At 37.3% G+C, this 8,232-nt stretch overlaps 1 pseudogene; it reads left to right on the top strand.

The window, feature by feature from the left end:
* Nucleotides 1-397: 397 nt before the first annotated feature.
* LOC141430763 (leucine-rich repeat-containing protein 47-like) lies at nucleotides 398-7,310 on the top strand (annotated as a pseudogene).
* The last annotated feature ends 922 nt before the right edge of the window (nucleotides 7,311-8,232 follow it).

Genomic DNA, 8,232 nt, shown 5'->3' with positions numbered 1-8,232 from the left:
CGACCACTGTTTTTGTTAATCCTAGTTTCCGGCTCCAAGTAGGTAGGTATTTACCTACATACTAAGTTACTAGAAACGCTTAATTTACCTATCCTCGCACAGCACTGCTCTGGTGGAAATAGATAGCTGACACATCTCTGGTTGAAACGTAGCCTTAAAATCTAAGAGTTATCACGAAAATAATAAAAACAGCTTCTACGTTAGAATAGAAATATAAAAAATAAGAATTAGAAAAAATAACGTGAGGCTGCACACATACAGCCGGAACTCGTTAAAATTTCTGAAAAACAGGTATTGAACTGGAGTAATAATTTTGTTTCGTCACAGTTTAAACAGTAGCTCAAACATACTTAAGTATTTATTTATGGAACTAGCAACACTGAATATTTACGTCAATTTATTTTGTCATATTTTCCGTTTGCTAATAAGAAAAGACGTGGTGCGTTTTTTACGAAATTTAATTCCAAATTTTACTAAAATTCACGTTGACTACTAATATCCATCAAAATGGGTGTGTGGCCAGAAGTAACTACGGTGAAGACGGAGAATAGACACGAAATCAAGCTGTCCGGTGCTGCTATATCAAAACGGATTTCGGACGAAGGTTTAGACAACAATGTGTTCCAATTAACTAACATAAACTTGTTAAACATTAGCGATACATGTCTCACGGTTCTCCAGACGATATAAAGCGCTTAGTTAATCTCCAATCGCTGTTATTATTCGGTAACAAGCTTCAAGAGTTCAACGAAAAACATAACCTTATTGCCGAAGCTAAAAGTCCTCGATATATCAAGAAACGAGATCAAAAGTATCCCAGATACTCTGAATAAGATGAAGGAGCTGACTAGTATCAATTTCAGTTCGAACCATATCGAAACAATGCCGAAATTCGTCGATTTCCAAACTGATCACAGTAAATGTGTCCAACAATAAATTGAGCGATTTATTGATCTGGAGAATGCAAATTTGCCTCATTTGACTGATATGAACCTGAAAGGTAATGCGATAACGTCGATTCCTAGTTATATAGCACAGAGTCTACCCTCGCTAAAGAATTTTGATATGGGCGACAATCAAGTCAAGGTTTTACCTGGGGAATTGGCTAATCTACAGAAACTAAAGGTAAGAGAGAGAATCCTTCATGCACAAATTCCAGGTGTAAAATTCTCAAGTTAAAATCGCAATTTTTTTTGTTGAAAGTACCTTCATTATAAAAAAATTAGTTTTTTCTGGTTTCAATGTGTTTAAAATCAAGTTAAATGTATTAAAATTACATCTTTATGAAACTAAAATGTGGCGCAATGTCGAAAAATATTATATAAATATTGCATCACACTAACTAATTTTTATACACACCATGTTCTACCCACTTTATTGAAGAATCATCACAATTTTTTACTTGTCAGCAATTTTGAGGCTTCATCATCATCCCAGCCTAATATATGATGGCCGAATGGCCAGTGGTTAGAGAACCTGACTACGAAGCTTGAGGTCCTGGGTTTGATTCCCGCCGGGGCAGATATTTGTATGAATAATACGTATGTTTGTTCTCGAGTCTTCGATGTTTAATATATTTTTATCTATATAAGTTTATCCATTACCTATATCCATAGTACAAGCTTTGCTTAGTTTGGGACTAGTGACCTAGTTGGTGTCAAGTGTCCCATGATATTTATTTATTTATGTCACACTGCTGTGCACAGGTTCCTCTCAAAAAGAATCAACACCATTAATTATTGTTACATTGCCACATCTCCAATAAGTCTTAGTATGAATTTGTTAGGATGTAAGGCATACTCATCACACTATTTTTAATTTACTCCTGCTAATAATTGTGTCTGTTTTTTTTTCAATAAAGAGAAAAAAAACTGTTTAAGTGCCAATGAGGGCGGGTTTATTTATGAATGAAAATGAAATGATATATTTATTCCAGACGTTAGTCCATAAAAACGATTAAAAACAATTAATAATAAATAAAATAAATAATAATATATATTATAATTAGATTAATTTGTGAATACCTGAAATTAATTATGGCAAATTTGCGTTACGGGGCAATGAATGTCTAGTGTTTTGAGACAGTTTTGTCTTTCGGAAAACTTTGTCCTCCCTATTCCGAACAAAACGGGACTACGCAACACCGTGGCATGCCCAATATTTCATGGTACGGTTTTTAAGATATTAAAATATGATTGAAATGAAAATTTTGTTTCTCACGCCCGTAATAACAAACTAACCACTATACTTCAGGCAGGGCTGTTGTCTACAGTGGCGCCAACTGGTGAGCGCGAAAACGGTAGCCCTCATTGCCAGGGCAGTATATAATAAAGCAAAACAAACTATTTTATTTCCTCAGAATTAAACCTCAAAGGCAACAAACTAGCAGACAAACGCCTCATGAAGCTTGTAGACCAGTGTCGCACGAAGCAGGTTACTCGACTATGTCCGAGAGCACTGTCCAAGGCAGACTCCCAGACCTCTCCAAGGGGAAAGGCAAAAAGGTGCCAAGAAAACAAGAAAGAAACCCCCGAAGACGCTGTCTGCGACCTGTGCCATTCAATGAAGATCCTCTACATAGAAATAATTCCCAACATTACAGTTGTTGAACCGCAAGTCGGGGCAGTCCGTCATACATACTGTGTTGTATTGTGAACGATGAACTTTAACCGAGGCTAGTTTTCAAGAAGTTTATTCAGATGCAGACAAAACTGCATGACACGGTTTGTGACAAGAGGAACACAGCTACCATAGCACACACACGACTTGAAGAAGATTCCACCAGGTAACTGTTTATTAAGAGGCTAACCCCAAATGTGTAATTTATGTTGATTCCTTTTAACCTTTCAAGATACTCTATATGTATGTTGGCATACCAAGTTATTATAAAATGACTAATATTTTAGAAGGAAGAATCAATGTTTTTTTAATTGATAAATAGGAATAAACGAAAGATACGATTTTAAAGTAAATGGCTATGGTGTATAGGTATCAGTTCATTTTGGAAAAGGATCTCCTGCCTTTCTGTATTAATAATATACCAAATTTTCATCAAAAACTATCCAGCGATTTTAACATGAATTTCAGACACACAAACATACTCAATACCCGTCTCATTGCAGGCAACCTAACATACACAAGCGAAGTCCCCGACGTCCTCAAGCTGAACGCCGCTTGGCCGCGCCAGCCTACACCGGCGAGCAGCTGTTCCAGCAGCTCACGGCCGAGGCCGAAGCCCTGAGGAAAGAGAAGAAGAGGAATGTCTACTCCGGGAATACACAAGTAAGAAAATGGTAAGCGGAAGTTGAACTACAGTCAAAACGTTTACACAACACCAGTTATAACAACATATTAGAATGTGATGACCAAGAAAAGTCTCAATACGATTTTATATCTTGACAATGACACTGGTTATAACAATCAACGAACAAATATTGCGGTCCCTTTGACTTAGCTCATAAAGGATTAAACGTCTGTCCCTTGTGATTATAAATGACAGGGTTCACTTCTGAGGCCACATTAACGATAATAACTAACTATAAAATTTTCATCTTTAATACAAGTTTTTTTTTGACTGTACTTTTGTTGTACTATTTCAAGTCGATGCTTTTAAGCGTTGAGTTCCGTCCTGCGGAGACGATCCTGGCTGGACTAACCAGGATGTCACTACTAGATTAATTGTATTGTCACCGATTTACATAAGTAATTCCAAATTTTCAAGTCAATCTGACTACTGAATAGTCAAATTTAACTTGCAGATTTGATTACAGACAGACGGGCAGGCAGACAACGGACAGGTAAACTAAATAAAAGCTTTAAAAAAATAATAAGCCATAATGAGGATTTGTCACAAATAAATTGACCATAACACAGAAAATAAAATTTTTACTAGATTTGAAATAACACAATAATTTCAACTGACTTGAGTTTTTCAAAACAAAAATTAATACACTTCTTTTAACCTATTATAGCTAGCCAACAAGAAAATCTGTACCTAAAATAATTGGCCTGCCTATTTTTATTTTAACTTTCATATTCATTGATATCCATATTGCACGCATGAATAAAGAAAAATGGGCACAGTTAGTAACTTATTATTAGCAAGGTCCAACAAACAAACGAAAAAGAGGTAGACCGAAAGAAAAATGGGAGGATGAAATAGTGAGAAATGCTGGCGAAAACTGGCTTACTAAAGCAAAAGACAGACTCTGTGGAACGAAATGGCGGGGGCCTTGACCCGTTAAAGGTCCATATTTGAATTGTTTTTTAAACTAATTGCTATATTGAAATGAAATGTTATGTAATTTTATGTATAGTATAATTGTATAATGAAATTATTGATTGGAATATGTAATGCATGCACAATAATAATTCATTGATTACCATCTGCTTCCACTGGTTGGCCGAAACCGCGATGTCGTCTCCAGCCTTTCAAATAGCCTGTACTAAAAAAAAATTACTTCCTTTTACAATTCTTTTATTTAGTTTCACCTGTCCCGTTGTCTGTCTGTCTGTAATCTAATCTTCCAAATTAAATTCGACCAACTTCCGGTAGTTGGGTTGACTTGAAATTTGTATACTTATGTAAATTGCGTGACAATACAAAATCTGGTAGTCGTCTGAAGTCTAGGATCGTCTCCACAGGATGGAACTCTTCAACGGTTAATGGCATCGACTTAAAATTTGTATGCAAATGTAGTTTGGGTGACAATACAAAGTATAGTCCAACAAAAAGTACAGTCAGCAAAAAAGGTTGTTTAAAAATGATATTTTACCAAAACTTTTTTTTCTTTTTTTTTTGAGGCTTTGAACACTCCAGGTGATCTGTCGCTCATGGGGTCCGCTCATGTTTCCTATCCCTAACGCAAAGGACAAATAAAAATTGGTAAATGCAAATGGCTTGCAATGTGGCTCTGAGAAGCCAACGATTGAGTGGCCATTGTGCAATGGGGGCCCAAAACCCCAAGTACCCTTCTCCTTAAGTCGAGTTCCGAGCACATTCCAACAACAAATGGACAAGTCATCTACCTTTTTTGCAAGATTCTCACACAGAGGTGACGGTTTAACTCTCATCATGTGTAAAGAATTTGTTTTGGGATGTGTCCGGAACAATACCCTGAAAGCAGATACTAACACTTTTCTTGTAGTGGCAGAGTCAAACAAGGTGTCCAATTGGACTAGCTTGGATGGTCTGTAACCAGACCCCTACACCCCTGGTATCCACTTCTGTAAACTTTTCTTTGATTTTGGGAATAAGTTCACTGGCAAAGGGAACAGTGTCTGTCACAGAGCCATCCATGCAGCGGCTTTCGCAAGCTTATCCACTGCTTCATTCCTTGCCAACCCTACATGAGAAGGAATCCACTGTATTACAAAACTTACTTTACTTGTTTTTTTGTTTTAGATATTGTACCTGCTGGAAGGCAAGCCGAAGTACCCGTGCTGTGGCCTCCAACAAAGAGTCATCAGCTTCCCCCCCATAACCAACTCCGAAAGTACTAAGGTACGTCCCCCCTTGCTTGGGTTTTCACAAAAGCAGTACTACTACTATCCAACGACTCAAAATGCCTCCAACACCAGATACGCCACGCTTTACGATCTTGGACCAGCTTTGCCAGCCTTTGACCCCAATCCAAAATACTTCTCTTCATGCTCCGTCTCCCAGCCTATATTTGCGAAGATCATGTCTGCTAATATGATGTTTGCGAATATCATATTTGCTTTTGTGATGTTTTAAGAATAACGGTTTTCGATATATGTATTTTGAGAATATCATTGTTTGCGAATATTGATATCAACGACGGAGGGTTCAAGTCCAACCGTCGAAGTCAGACGCTTTGTCTCTACAATAAATTAGGCTCAACACTAGGCTCTATAACTCCCTATTTCCTTATCATTTAAATACAACTAAATTTTTTACCTCAAGATTCGCTATTTGAAGTAAGGATCGCCAATGCGGATCGGATTTCCAAATATCCATGGCGATGACAATCATTAATTTTATAATATGCCTGAGACATTAATGTCTTCTTGACAATATATTAAATCCCCCCTCCCTCGTCTTTACACATATTCCAGATGTCCCACGAGAGCAAGTCAATGCTGGTCGAGGTGACGTCGCACGCGTCGCTCGGCGCCTGCAAGACTGCCATGGACCGGCTGCTGCTGGACACGCTGCAGCTCGGCCTCGGGGACGGAGACGACGACCTGGCCAACGGGTATCATTCGCTCACTGTGCAACAGGTCCGTACCACCACTACTAACATAGCATCGTAGATGGACCCATGCTCAAAATACTATGACGCACTGTAAACGCAATGATGTTTCTCGTGCGTCAAGTTTTTATCGCATCCCATCCACATTCCTGTTTAAAATAACCTTGACGCATCATAAACGCAGTGATGCGACTCATTATGTCCACGTCGCTTCCCTTTGAATTGAAAATATACATTCATGTCACCTAAAACTAGTTCGACAGTTTGTACTTAATGTTTTTACACAAAACTTATTTATAGGGAATATTACTGTTTTTTTTCCCTTCAGTGCAGCACTAGCTCGAAACCGTTAACAGTTTTTTGAGTATCTTAAATGTCATAATATCGTATTATTTTAATTGTATTTTTGGAAATTTAGCTATCGTTGCTATCGATGTAAAATCATCAGCCCAGCCTATATACGTCCCACTGCTGGGCACAGGCCTCCTCTCAGAACAAGAGGGTTGGGCCATAGTTCCCACGCGGGCCCAGTGCGGATTGGGAATTCACACACACCATTGAATTGCTTCGCAGGTTTGTTGCAGGTTTCCTCACGATGTTTGCCTTCACCGCAAAGCTCGTGGTAAATTTCAAATGTAATTCCGCACATGAATTTCGAAAAACTCAGAGGTGCGAGCCGTCGATGTAAAATATCACGTTTATTGTTACTAATAAATACGGGTATATATCATGATTTCTATAGGTACTATAATACTCTTTGGCCATGATCTATCATGGGGAAAAAATATAAAGAGAACCGACGTTATCATGGGTTTGCGCTAATATCGCCCCCTGCGCAGAGCTTTGCCTAATATGCCCTATTATTACAGGTGAAAATCGTAGATAGATACAGAGGAATCTCAAGAGCGTGTACCCGTCGCGGACAGACTGTGTATATGAAGCTCTCAGCAACGTGAAAGTGTTCCGGCTGCCCAAGAAATAAGCTAGCTCGTATCACGCGTTTCAGAGCGCTGCAGCAACCTCAAATTTAAGGGGGGGGGGGCGTTTTTTATCAGTTCACGGGCAGTAAACAGTGTGTGGCCAATAATATCAGCAAATGAATAGGCAAAGAACACGCATGTTTAACACGAACAATACCACTCATAATGCTGTTTTATTCTAAAGATTAATTTTGTTTAATTAAATCAATGAAAAATATGGATTTTAATTTTTCAGTATGTTTTTCCGTTTTATACTAGAGAAGTTTAAAAAAAGGTGATAAGACAATTTTAAATTCGCTAATTCTGTTTCAGTGAAAATTGAAAGGCTTTAAAAGGAAAATACATTAATGACATCGTATAGGTACTTTTTCGTCTTGTTTTTTTTATGAACATAAATAAATTAACAAGGTAATTTTCATTATTTTACGCAAGCAAATAATTTTGCTTGGTTATTCACAATTATTTTTGCTGCAGTGCTCTAAACAGCGGGTTCGATGAGTTTTCTGATCATTTTATTTTGTATTTTTTTTAAGTTTTCCAAATTTTGTTAATAGCGTTGCGTTTGGAACGCAGGATATTTTCCAGTCTCGTTAGGCAACATTTGCCGAGTTACACAAAACAGAAAACCGTTTAACATGTGACAGTCTATAGAAAAATGATAAAAATGATTAGTTTTAGGCACTTTTGACGTGTTTAAGTTTTTTTGTGGGAATGCCATTGATGTTTAGAGTGTAACTAAATCAAAGAAGACGTTGTTGCTGATAAAGTAAAATTAAAAAATAAACTACCATCAATCTAATATGTCACCACTGTTCTTAGTCACGTGGAATTTCAACATAAATATAATTTGTTCCAATCAATCCAATAACAGTTCAAAAGTCATTAATTTATACCAACAACTACCTTAGCTGATTTAGTTATATACAAACAAATGTACTGAAAAGATGGATGTGTACTGGCTGAAGAAAAGATAATAAGATGAAAATAACTGCAATGTCAAATTAGTAAGACCTAAGACCAATGTTTTTAAAAGTTAT

The sequence above is a fragment of the Choristoneura fumiferana genome, chromosome 9 (assembly GCF_025370935.1).
Source record: "Choristoneura fumiferana chromosome 9, NRCan_CFum_1, whole genome shotgun sequence".
NCBI classification, from domain to species: Eukaryota; Metazoa; Arthropoda; class Insecta; order Lepidoptera; family Tortricidae; genus Choristoneura; species Choristoneura fumiferana.
This window is presented reverse-complemented; position numbering and strand designations above follow the sequence as displayed.